Consider the following 13,805-nt stretch of genomic DNA (forward strand, 5'->3'; position numbering starts at 1 on the left):
ACACACATGAATGTTTTCCCCCGCCTCCTGCAATCAAATCGCTCCGCTTTTGCAATCAAACTAGATTTAAAAGCCAACACTGGACGGAATTTTACAATGCGCACACAATCATTCTCTATTCAGGTTTGTCTATAAAAGAAGGGAACAATAATGGCCTGGCAGGAAAATGGTAAATGTCCTCATTGGTCTCTGCCCTCTCCATAATTTCACATGCGAAACAACAACTTTGTAACATTATCTGAGAGGCTTCTTTGCATGTGGAGTCTCTCCCCAAGGTAAAATTGGCCTACTTCAGAGAGCATCCTCCGCATCCATCTGTCGTCGCCGTAAATTGCATTTGCCTGTGATAGCAGGTTATCTCATCTGTCAAAGCAGGCCTATCCATTTCAGCGTGGAAGCCTCAACAGAGGGAATGAACCCTCAAGCATCATTTTGCCATCAGACATTGAACGCCGTGATCTCAACCTACATCGGGGACCATTCTCTTCCGGCTGTTGGCCGAGAGAAACAAAAAAGACAGAATAACAGTCGGAGCATACTGAATGAGAAGGAATCAAAAGCGTTTTCTTTTTTGTTTTTTGCAAGGGTTTTCCTATGAAAGTGAAATGAGCGCAAATTTTGCCGTTTATAGTGCGAAAACAAACAAAGTAAAGGCTTGTATCGCTACAATCTGTTAGAGAGTAGGAAACGAATCTGTATGATTGATATTTTTTTGTTCTGTCGCAGTCAATCTGATCCAGTCAATCCAATTAGATTTGTTTTTTTGGGTGTCACAGCTATTAGTAAATTTCTCACCACTGTTTTCCCTGCCGTCCAATCGGAGTGTGAGCAGGGAGCTATTAATTAAGGTTGACTTTGCATGTTTGCCCACGACATAGCTTGCCCAGTGGATAACCCCGACTATCATGGATTTATGACCATTTCAATTAAATCTCTTCACATTGAATGAAATCACAGTGCTCTGTTTAATTTATCGAAGCCATGTTAGATGCAAGAAGTAATTTTGTGCGACTTATGTTGTGATTCCAATGCCGTGTATTTCAATTCAATCGGCATCACTGGCATTAACAAAACAAATTCAAACCCATATTGAGATCAAATAGCAACAATGCAAAGCGTTAGCAACGCTGCAGAAAGCGCACACTCGCCAAAATATTACTTGTGAAGGTCGGAATGAAGGGCAAAAAAATTCAACGGGTGACACGTCGACAGCCTTTGATGGCACAGAGTTGGAAATGTAGACTAACAAACCACTAAAATAATCACAACAAAAGGGGCCACTAGTAGGGATTCAGTTGTTTTGGTCCTCACGGAGTGGTGAGCAAATCATGGAAGAGACTGCTTGGAATGATGATGATGCAGCTGGGATGTTGGAATTATTCGGAATGAGCTTAACAGTGCTGAATGACTTGACAAATGGGCCTTTTGCTTGGTCTTGAGCATCTTTTAAACCTGAGCTACCTGCCAGAACTAAGGTCTGCAGAAGGTCGGTATGGAAGCCCAATTTAGGAAAGATGATCTCACCAAAGAAAAAATGTATGTATCCAGATGGCAATGTGCAATCAGAAAGAAATAATACAAATGTGTGCAATAGGCAAGTGGGAGAAACGACAGCACGTAAAGTCTGCCTTTAACTTGACACATTAAAAGTGTAACAAGGACAGCAATTGAAGTGACTCCTGCAAAATATTTGCTTTCTGCTGCCTTAAGCTCTTAAAGAGCCCACGGACTGGTGAATGGCTCTTAAATGGGTGGTCACAACATAAAATTTATACTGTTGGCACTTTGAAAAATAAGGAAAGCTGTGTGTTATTCACTCCTCGTAGCTTCTCAGTTGGACGGCTTTTGTTGGCAATCATCCGCCTTCATAAAAGGCTCTTCCATTCGTTGTGTATGTTGCCAAACTTGTTAGTGTCCATCATTGTGTGAATCTTATCTCTTTAAGGCAATAGAATTTCATTGCACTAGCTAATGTTGTCTTTGTATTAGCATACTTGAAAGCAAATAGGCTGTATACTGTAAAATTGTGCTTCAGGTAGTGATCACTGTAAATTTTACATTTGCAAATGAATAGTAAGTAGTTCATTTACTGAACTTGGAAGTTATTGAAAAGAAATAGCCTCTCAGCATCAAGCAATTCAGCCAACTTGATGCTCTTAGGTTGGGTGAATGCATTTATTATGGTTGATTAAACATGAATGATGACTGTATCAACTTAATTCATCTGGGTTACAGGCACTAGTGTAATTTTACTTTGTCCAAACACATTATACTAAGTAGGACAATGGCTACAGTGTATAAATGAACAGCAGCCAGTTGCTACTATAACATTAAAGAAACATTCTGAATATTCTGTGAGGAATCCTTTGTCTCCTGTCAGAATATCTGGACAAATATGCAGGCACATCAACTATTTGACCATTTCCATCATTATTGCATGAATAAATCGAGATTGTGCATGCGGTCTGGTTGCTATAGTGAAGTCCCATGCTAACTAACAAACAGAAGGCAATATGAGGCAGGATTATTTTAAAGCATTGAAAATAATCATTCCAACCAATATCTTGGTGTTCCTATAAAAACAAACACTACTGTCTGATGATGATCACATGATAGCTCCTCCTGTTTCTATTGCCTTGCACTAGATGCTTCTTGTTTTTAGGTGACATGATGTATTTTTATCCTGGATGCTAATGACGACTATACTTTGCTACATGCAGTGTCCTCATCAGTGAGTCATTTAGTGCCATTCCGCTTTTGTAAATTTGTGGGTTTCTAATGCAGTGCTTTGAGAAGAAATCATCATACTTTATTCAGGAAATGAAGCCTTCACAGAGATTTTTTTGGGGGAGGGAGGGGGGGGAAGAGGGGGCCATGTTGGGAAGAAGATGAATGCCCCATTGAGGGAGTCAGGTGCTGCCTCCCACTGCAGCCCACACTCGTTGTGTGCTGGCCATGCATGATCTGCAAAAGCCATCCCAAACCTCCAGGCTGGGAGTTGCTTCAAGGAACTGCTTGTAATCCACAAGGTAAAGATTACTGCGGGTGGGAGTGGAATGGGAATGCCATTATCAGACGCTCCCGTCCAATCTGAGTAATTATGCGCGCTCACAGCCTGATATTCCATTGGGACGTTAAGTTTGTCAACATAATCAACCATGAGCACAGACTGAAGACTTGCTTGACCACACAATAGGCCACTTTAATTGAACTGGAGAGTAAGAAAGAAGCGTTTGGGCTTTCACGTGCACATGCACAATTTGCAGACTCACAAAGCGCACCGAGCACAAAGCGCACCCAGAATTAGTATGCGTCAACCACCAGCATCATTACATACATCGAATCCCACGCAGCACGCTTTCCCCGCATTTAGAACACAGCAAGGGAAAAGGGGGGGAAGAGAAAAAAAAAGAGAAAAAAAGACCCGCTGGAACTCGAACAGTCTCCGTCGGACTGATCCCATCGCAATCGGGTTACCTGTGATTAACCGCGAGCCAGCTTCCAACACACCTTCAACACTGCAGAATGCGTGCCGTGCACGGAAACTACATTTACATATGAATAATAGCATTGACTGAAACCGATCCACTCGCATGCAGCATTATTAGAAACAGATCACGTCAGACTGCATGACAGAATCGGACATAAAGGTTGTTGGGTTTTTTTTTTTTTCCCCTCCTACCTTTGGAGACGGATAACTATCCATTACATGTGACCGCAGGCTGTATGAATGTTGAGTTGCCCTGGTTCGGCGCCACAGCCGCTCCCTCCGTCCATCTACTCAATTGGAGGGAGATCCGTACTGCACAAGCACCAGCTGCCTATCCGACAGCATATTCGCTTCCTCACTCGAGCTTCTTCCTTCACGGAGGGGGGAAAAAAATGTCACCGCACCGGCAAGATCTTTGATGCTCTGAAAAGCTGCACTCGCTGAGCGCCAAGCTGCGACGAAGAGCTTCACATCCTATTTGTACTTTTTTTTTTTCCTTGAAGTAAAAATAAGTAGATGGTTGGCTGCGTGCAGGGCTGGCTCTGTTATAAAATTCCAAGCGTGATTTGAGAGTGTTGCTCCATGGCAACTATTTTTACTCCCCGCGGTGCAGTACGGCAAGCACAAGATGTCCTTGGAACTATTTTTCCCCTCTCTGCTAAACGTCCATCCGATCCCAAAAGTTGACCAAAATGCACATTTTACATCCACGGAATAGCCAAGTTTGCAATGGCAAAAGCAGATCAGCCAAGGTGGCACACAAGGGGAAATGTCTCAGAAGCAGCTGGGAGGGAGGATGAATGCCTGGATGGATGGATGGATGGATGGATTGATTGGCGCGCAGGCAGGCAGGCGGGCAGGCAGACAGGCAGACAGGCTCAGGCAGGCAGGTCAGTCCGCACAGGAGCGCATTTACGCAAACACTTGGAGGGGGCCGCGGGGAGAGTGCGCAATGGCTGCGCGTAAAACGACACCGTTGGCTTGCACGCTCCACAGCCTGCACTGGCGTGCTGTGTGCAGGAGATTAAGGAGCAACCACGGATTAGTGTCTTCTTAGCAGTATTTAGCATTCACGGGAACAAAGTAGCCCATCAGGTACACTAGCTGCTGTACTAAGTGCGCCGGTCCCTAAAAACAATATTTTTCGGACCTTCATAAAGATTCCAGTTCTCATGAGACAGAACGTTTGCTTTAGTGTCAACACTGTGAAATGTATCATGTTGATGGCTTCAGTGGTGTTGAGCCGTGTCCAATAATAGGGATATACGTACTCTACGTAGAGTAGATAAGTACATGAGCGTAGACCTGGTTCCTCCATCACTCATGACCTCGATTGTGTAATCACATCACGCCAGCTCTCTTTGAGCTCCTCGCAGACAAATGTGCTCTGGCTGCTTAAAAATGTGTTTTCCCCCCACATCTAATTGTACTTAATAGGACATGCAGTGGAATCGCCTCTATTGCCTTGTTATGAACTGAATGATTTCATACCTTCATGTATATTATCTTGAAATCTTCCAAACTCCTTAAAATATGGCTGCTGTATAGTAGAATCCCCCCATATGGGACAAATAAAGGAATATTTTTATCTTAGGTCATGCATTTAATTTTAAGATGATTTAGGTCACACAAACAAAGTTAGATCTAATTTGTACGATACAGTGCCCACATTTTTTTTATGATTGACTTTCGAAAAACACATACCAAGATGCATGAAGTTAAACAGAGCATCAAAGGGGGGGGGGGGGGGGGGGGGGGGTTGACCATGCCTCTAGCTCATCTCTGCTTGGGGCGAACACCCTTAGGCTAACGTGAGACACTACTACAATGTCGGACAAGGGGGATGAAATGGCAAAGAATACATTTCCTCATTGACTGTTAACACCAAGCGTGGCCGACTGAACACAAGAAAGGGTTAGAAAAGGTGTGCAGGCTACTTATTTATGTTGGGTCAAACTTATGCACCTGTCGTTTCTTTTGTATGTGTCAACATGAGATAGAATATCATGCCTGTGCTGGGGTTTGTGAGTAGAAAGGGGATCGCCAGCATCTTTTCACTCTGAAGACTCTGTCCTTTTCTTGGCTTATGTAGCTTCTTATCGAGGCAGACAGTTGGGGATGTGGCCGCTGTGCTATTTATCTGCGTTTAGGTCTTCTTTTCACATGCTCTCCGAGCAACGTTCTGATTTAAAAGAGAGTGATCCAACTAGGAAAGGACCCCCGCCCCCTTTTCTGGCCAGCTGATGCTCGCGAAAAATAAAAAATAGTTCCTCTCGGAAATAACCTTTTGGAGTGTTTAACGTAATATTGTGAGTCCTTGCCCCAACCGAGCAATTTTGCCGACCATGTCCAACCGGAAATGACCTCAGAGACTTTCTAATTGACGAATGTCGCCAAGCTCATCTCTCGCAATGGTCTCGTGATCACCTCAATCAACAGCACGTTTTTAAATGGCTCCACTGCCCCAATATCGCCATCCCGGTCGAAAACCTTTGGGATGATTGAGCAGGACATTTATTTCATGAATATGCTGCTGACAAAGCTGCAACAACTGCTGTTCTCTTGGCAGTATATCCTAATAGAGCCGCTGAATGCTTCGCTATGCTCAAAGTTTCATATTATAAGTTTCATAGTTTTATATCACATAGTTTGTATTTGCTGCAAAAATAAAAGAAGGTAGAAAATATTTGTATGAAGATTGAACTTCTGTTTTGTCTGCATTGTATTATCTTTGTACGATACAAAAACGATCAAAGTGTGATGAACCATCACTTCGGGAAATAATAAAGCTTTTTTTTTTTTTTAAAGTCTGATCAACCAGAATTTCAATTGAGTAAAATACCCAAATTTACAAAGTATATGGGTTGAAAGAAAAAGGTGTCACCTTGTGTACCTCGGGGTTGTGCTAATGCTTCCAAACTGGCTAGGGGCAGAGGAACAGTGAAAAGAGTCAAGTGGAAGAGGCTCATAAAAGGGGAATATGATGTGTCCAGCAGGTTCGGTTCAATTTAGAGTGGAAAGGTACAGAAGGGCTGTGCTGCTGCTACACAACAGACAAGTCATTCAATTTATTGCTTCCTTTTTTCTGCTCCCCTGACATCCACACACAGCAACCGACATGTGCGAAAACAGGCAGTCCGTAACTCCAAAGTCCAACACTTAACAGCTGCATCGGGAGAACCAAACAAAAGACGCCAGATGCTTTCAAAGACCACTCTTGCAGGAGAACAGAAAAATGCTCTTAATGACTGTAAATCTCCAAACAATGCAGTGAATGTTGACTAAATGATGGGCGGGGCATTTTGTCTTAAGAGGACATGGTGCTCTGCTAAGCTGGACATTTCTACTCTTATCTTGCACGTTTATGCCAGTGGGCCCACAGAGACAGACCGGATGAGGGTTCAGTCTATTCATTTCGCTTTTAAACAAATGAGCCCAAGGGGTGAGACCCATGTGCAGAGTTGTCATCCAACCTGTTTGGAGGTGAGGGAGGAAGAAAAACAAACGTGAATGGCGGACATGGCATGGCAAAATCGAGCTTGCAGACCGTGTTAAATGTTATTTTTAGTACACGTCACAGACTGGAGAAAAGAAAAATTGTCTGGACAATGTTGGTGTAGCGCTTCGCTTGTGTGAACAGCCACCCTGTGTCAGCTGTGATATAGCTTTTGCTATATGGGAACCTGAAATGGATGAGTCAGTTAGAGTGGTGTGGAATTGCCAAGCGCTACACTGACATGCATGAGAAGGGCAAAAGAATAAAAAGCAGCTCTCAGTTCAATGCAGTGCTCCACTAAAAATGGACAGAAGGCCGGACTACAATTATATTCCAGATGACCTGCCCCATCCATCCATCTGAAATGCCAAATGCGGCAAATCCAACACTCTATCGGAGATTTGTGAACTATTTCACTTCCCTGCTTATTCTCATGTCCAAATACGTTCTCTGTCGTTGATTCCCTTGAAGATTTCATTGAAATATGCTTGACCAGCTCAAAGACACTGACCTGTCTCATCCTTGAAGCGGTGCGTGTGCCCAAGTTCATCCATTATAACCTTTTCAATGAAAGACGTTCTTTTGCGCACTTTTTATTGATGCACTTATCCTTTATTTTCCTCCAAAATTGTGCCCACTGGGTTTTGAATTGATTCAATGGAATAAAACGTGGATATCCTATTAAATGGAATAAGCAGCGTTAAAGATAAGCACACTGGACCTGAACTCCAACCCTCCCAGAAGTAAATGATACTTTTTTTATTGTCAAGGCGCCTGACTTTCATTCAATGAAGGATTCTATTACTATTGTCCTCAGTACGGCTGCTTCCGAGGGACTAGCTATAAGGGTGTCGATGTTTCTAACGACCGATATAAGGATCTCTATGGGTACCGGAAAGAAACCATTTCACTACACTTCTAAAATGCGCCATGCAATAAATCAGTCAATTAAAGGTGAAACTACTTGACATTATGGTTACCTCAGCTAATCGTTTTACTATCAGAATCAATGAGGTGATGTAATATGGAAGGGGGGGGGGGGGGCGTAAAATGAGCTGGGAGTGATGGATGGATTCATTTTAACCATTTCATGGTCAGAAGGCTGAAAAGTACATGACATTAAAGTCATTGTTATCCCACTGTAGTGATGTAGGATCGCACTTAGCAAGAATTACACCATCTAATTGACAGGTCGAATGTCTCATCGTAATCAAGAACAGTCATCGTCGTCGGAGAAACTGCTGAGATGAATAGTGACAAATGTTTGCAGACTTGGAAGGAGTATGGTGTTGCAAAAAAGCAACCAAAAAGGACTTTAACCGGAGATGAATAAGATAGAAATAGTACATGAACTCAAGGAACTCACAGCAATACATTGTTTACTGTGTCATTCACACAAAAGAATAGATTAACGGTTTGATGACAGTCACTTGATCAATGTCTAAATCAGTCAATAAGACGCTGTGACTTTCTTTGATGACATTACTGGTCACCTACCATGTCTTGAAAAACGTGTTAAGAGCTTGAGCCTTTATGTTCCATGATTTTCTAAAGCTATTGGTTATGGCGAAAGCATTACTGTATAAAAAGATGGATTGTATTGCAAAACTGCAGCCCATTATGCAGCAATTTGCAAGGGATGATGAAAAATCTTTCTTGGCAGTAATCATTTTTAATTTCTCATGTAGACACATATTGTTAAAATTGTGTGGGGCCAGTATACTGTACAGGGGTCGCCAATCTTTTTTCAACCAAGAGCTACTGTACTTGTTGAGCACCGAATAATGTGAAGGCCTACCGGCTTGGTACATACATCTCACAAATATGCTCAAATTTCTTTTAATGACCTTATTTCTGATAAGGATATTACAATGCAATATTTATATAGTGCATTTCACAACAGCTGAGGCTTTAATAATAGGACATAACAATGGGACAAGCACCTTTTCACTTCTACAAAATGTCCGTGGAAATTATAATGTCTAAGCCATTGCCCGCGAGGTAGCCCAACTAACTACATGGTCAAGCAAGCACAATTCCCAATGACACTACAACAGCTAGACAGGTTTACTCCTCCTGTTTTTTTTCCTGCTGCCATGCACTCATCAATTTCATGTCACGCTTCCCTTTTTCACGGTAAAATCAACATGCACCTCAATCTCCTCTGGACTGTTGATTCAAAGAATGTGCTGAATTTTCCATAAGTCAACCGTTGGAGTTACACAAATGTCACTATGCAAATGCCAATGTAAATTTTTGCTCTGTTCATTTTAAAAATGTGTATTTTCGCAATATTGAAGTTGCAAACTGATACTTTTTACTGGCTTTGTAAGAGGCTTGGCATTGTGTTACTCACAAGTGTGCTGTAATCAGGTGTGGAACTCCATAATGAAAGCCTGGTAGAAGCTTCCAGATGTGCATGGTGATGTTAGGCGTGTTGTGAGTGCACTTAAATTGTGCCAGTTGTAATGTAGCGTATCTTTCCCTGAGCTCCTCAAGCTCGCTTGCGCTGGCCACTCATTTGTGCTTTGGCATGTTTGTGCTTGACGTTACTTTAAGGACAACGCCTCACTGCAATCTCAGCAACACATTAATAACTAGCATGAGGAACAATTGTGTAACTTGTTACATGTAGCAGTGTGTGTTTTTGTTTCGTGAATAAGCAAGCACAATGTGGCCTGTGACTTTATGAATTCTTTTTATGATGAAAAATAACCTTTATCATTAATAACTGGGGGGAGGAATGGATCATGTTAGGCACAATAAAATAATCTTTTATGGGAGACTAAATAGACAATTGAAATTTGTTTTGACAAGTTGAAAAGATAAAAACAAAATCTGTGTCCGTCTCGGATACACGTCCTTGGAACGGAATGGCCACCCCTTGTATTTGAGAACTCATAAATTCCAAGTTCTTATACTTGTTAAAGCTATTACAAAAATGAATCATTAAAAGTGTATTTTTATAGGCCATATCCAAACCATATGCTCAAGTCAATAAAGTTGCACAACTACACAGACTGTTCCAAAAGACTACTAAAAGTAGAAAAATGATACTGAAGTTTTGTAATAAAAGCCACAACAAGTTTGGGCTATCAAATGTATGTATAGGGACTGTACAAACTATCATTTATTTTCTGCAAATGAAAAGAACAGTAGGTCAAGGATCACTTTTGACATAGTTATATTTTTTGGAGTGCTGGTTGGCCTGTCACGGAGAGAGGAAACAATCTGAATTAATGTATCAACACCGGCATTGGTGGAGCATAAAATATTTTCCATCGTTATGTGAAAAATGTTTGCTTAGCGTTTCAGAACTTCTACTATATTGACCGAGTCCTCAAAGGAACTCAGGTACTACTTGATACATACTTAATGTGACTCCTAAGTAAGAACACTCATAAAATATGCTCGTATTTGCAATATGCATTTAAGGTATTTTTTCTTCTACTTCTTCTTGTGAAAATGAGTATTCCACTCTTAAAACGGTGAGAAGCTGACAGAGGTATCAAAGGCGGTCGCAGCACTTAAAAGTTCACACACACGTTCATTATGAAGCTGCATGTCCTCAGCTTCTTAAACTCTTCCAAGAACTACTACATGGTAATTTCAGAAAAACCTCTGACAAGCTAAGTGGAATGATGAGAAGAAAAAGTTTTCTTCATGTGGAAAAAGAAAACTCTACAAGTATTACTTTGAGGATATTTTTTTTTTCTGGTGTCTGGGTAGATATGTAAATTTCTAAGAAAAATACAAACCGTTTTTTTTTTTGTGGAAACATGAATTAATTGAGTTTGAATCTTCTCAATTAAACACTGGTGATTAAAATTGGCAAAGTGCCACTGAGTTTGATGTTAGATTTGGCAAACAAAACGGCAGCAAGATGAAGTTTTTGGGGGAGAAGTTGATACTTTATTATTGAAAGACACTGACATTTACTTAGCGGATGCAAGTAGCATGGGAGAAGGCGTAGTATTGATAGCCATCACAAAGGAAAAGAAATAAATAGCATCTGCTGAACCCTGCACAGAGTTTATTGCCCCTGCTGCAAGAACAGACAGCCGTTGCTGCGCCACCTTCTGTAATTTCAACGCCAAAGTAAAAAAAAACCTTGTAAGAGTCTGACATATTGACAGCAAGAGTTCTGAAAGCTGCGGTTTTGAGGCCATTAAAGACATTGAACTCCCCCTTCTCCTTCAACCAAAAACTAGCCCTTTTTATTGGATTTTGGCTTCAATCCCATATGGAATGGATGCATTTAATTTTTACATGATATTCATGGAGCGGAGTTTTTATCGACTATGTCCCAGACACTTGATTCGTATTTTAATCTGAGGGACGACATTTGTCCAAAGGTACTAGAAACAATTTAAATGTTAATTGTGTGTGGTACGCGACAGTGGTAAGAATGTGATATATTTCCACCGAGAAATGTTCAAATTATACAATTAAACTGATCTTTGCTGGCATCACCTAAATAGCAATTGAAAAAAAATGCATCCCTTGCTATCAAAGGGATCAGCACCGTGGACAGCGACCGCACGGTAGCTAGTCTGTGCGGGCGCTGTCCATGGTGCTGATCTTAAGAGCAAGGGATTCAGACATTATGTGATGCTAAAGTAGACAAAAATAAAAAAGTGGGCACAGAGAAATAGTCCCACAACTTGTCATTTCAGTAAAACTCATTAAAAAGAACACAAATTAAATTAAGACTACAAGAGTTGCAGTGGGAGGAATAGAATAGTTCATTTTTATGCAAATCATAACCTTTTAGTGTAGAGTAAAACTATTGCTGCATTGCTTTTAACAATATGCACAACACTGACTTTTTTAAACACTATGCATTCATTTTGTCTCCTTGAAAGTGTTGCTGTTGTAAAAAAATAAAATAAAACCATGTAGACGTAATGATCTTATTGAGGTTTAAGGGCGGCTTTGAGGAGGCTTAGCGACTATTGGTGCTAACAAATGAACAATAATATCATTAGAAAAGGAGCCGTTCACGTGATATCCTTTATGAATGTAAAGTTAGTCAGTGGTGTAATTTTAGGAACTCCCAAGAGATGGAGGCTAAAGACACGTTAAAATGCAGGTTACAGTCGTGCATTTATAATCCTGCTCAACCCAATAGACTGCATCCATAATAAAAGTTATTGCTCCAAAACTTTGTTTCAACAGATGCTGGCGCTATGCGCTAGTAGCCTTTGGTAAGTGCTACACTATCAAACACGGCAGTACTGGGCAAAGCTCCAGAAGTCTCCATGAGTCATAAAATATTCAAAGACTCGCGTCCGGCTTTGTTGGCACACCGGGGACAAAGTTAAAAAAAAAAAAAAAAAAAAAAAAAAAAGGCTAAATCAGGTGAATGCTGTTACTGTATCCAACTCTACTTCATCAGCAAATAATGAAAAGTGCGTGTACTCTGACAGTTGCATTTCTCAAATTTACAAGCTAGGATTAAAGGTTCAAATTGAGTGTATCCGCTAATGCTTATGGCCTAATTTTTATAAATATATTGGTTTTATATATTTGGTTGTTGTTGGAGTACAACTGCACTGTTGGACAAAACTTTTATTTGGTTATTCCTCAAACTCAGGACATTGACAGTAAAGAAGGTAAATCAATATAGTTGTTATTTTCTGTGTGTTGACCTTTCCAATTTCTTGGATCATTTTCAAACAGCCAAGCGTAAACCCCAATGATTTGGAATGATATCCTATCCAGGATGGTTGACATATCAGGGGGTCAAAAGTCATCTTTCACCTGGGATGTGTATTTGCTTTCCAGTTCTACATAAAGCATCTTCCAGATTTCGTATTTGTCTTTTCTCTGTTCATTTGCGCTTTTATTTGTTTTCCTGCAAGCATTCAGGCCTTGTATGTGGACGTTTGAAAATGTAGATGCATTCCAACTTGTGGTTGTTTGAACATGTGCTGTTATGCTATTTAATGCAGACCAGAATGTCAGCCATGGATGGAGGGTATTTGTATTTATCGATCTACCTGTGTATCCACACACTAATTGACAAGTTTAATTCAGTGGTTTAGCAATGAAGTGGCCCACGAGGGAAAGTGCAATCAATCTAGCTATGTGAATTTAAGAGGGTTTTTTTTTTTTTTGACTCTCTCAATCAAATCTGAGGCTCTGCTCAACACAAAAGTCCCAAGGCTCCTAATTGTCATGGTAAGTAAACTCATGCTCACTGTTGGCCCAACACAACAAAAAAAGATGACACATTTAACACACAATATTTTATCGCACAACATTTTGTCCACCGACCAAGAAATTATTCGTCGTGCGTACATCTATTTCCGTCGTCATCCATTTCAGTACAGCCTATGAGCTTTCCGCGCTTTTGATCAAATATCAGTCACAAAGAAGGCTAATATTTGAAGGTCTTTATGCTTAGGGATTTAATGTCAACGTTGACAAAGTCAGCCGCTCATTCCATCAATATAGTGTGAGTGAGCTATTTACACTGGAGACCAGACAAAATGAAGTCTTTGGTACACGGGGTCAGGCAGCTGGGAGCACACCTAAATCTTTTTTGAAGACGCTCAGACAAGGTAAGATCGCTCACCGGAATCAAAAATGTTTGTGGAACACTGTATCGAACTCGCAGCGCTGGATTACTGCTCGGGCTCACCGTTACATTCAAAGTGTCACATCGGTCTGTTTTTTTTAATACTGTGCAAAACCACATGAAGTATGTTTATTAAATGAATCACACACAAATATACACAAAATGTGTGCATATTGTGTACCGTGCATTCAATGACATATTTTGTACACATTGTAGTTTAATACAGTACACAAACA

At 40.8% G+C, this 13,805-nt stretch overlaps 1 protein-coding gene across 5 annotated transcripts in view; it reads right to left on the reverse strand.

Moving 5' to 3' along the window:
* Positions 1 to 13,805, reverse strand: part of LOC147044892 (leucine-rich repeat and fibronectin type-III domain-containing protein 2) — a 91,908-nt gene that overhangs the window by 44,271 nt on the left and 33,832 nt on the right. For 2 of the 5 annotated variants that reach the window (XM_085932416.1, XM_085932414.1), the window contains exon 2: positions 3,683 to 3,861. The exons of the other annotated variants lie outside the window; for them this stretch is intronic. The gene's annotated coding sequence lies outside the window, so the exon portion shown is untranslated. The remainder of the gene's footprint in view (positions 1 to 3,682; positions 3,862 to 13,805) is intronic. 5 annotated transcript variants of the gene reach the window in all.

The sequence above is a fragment of the Syngnathus leptorhynchus genome, chromosome 15 (assembly GCF_054491065.1).
Source record: "Syngnathus leptorhynchus isolate UIUO chromosome 15, UIUO_Slep, whole genome shotgun sequence".
Taxonomy (NCBI): domain Eukaryota; kingdom Metazoa; phylum Chordata; class Actinopteri; order Syngnathiformes; family Syngnathidae; genus Syngnathus; species Syngnathus leptorhynchus.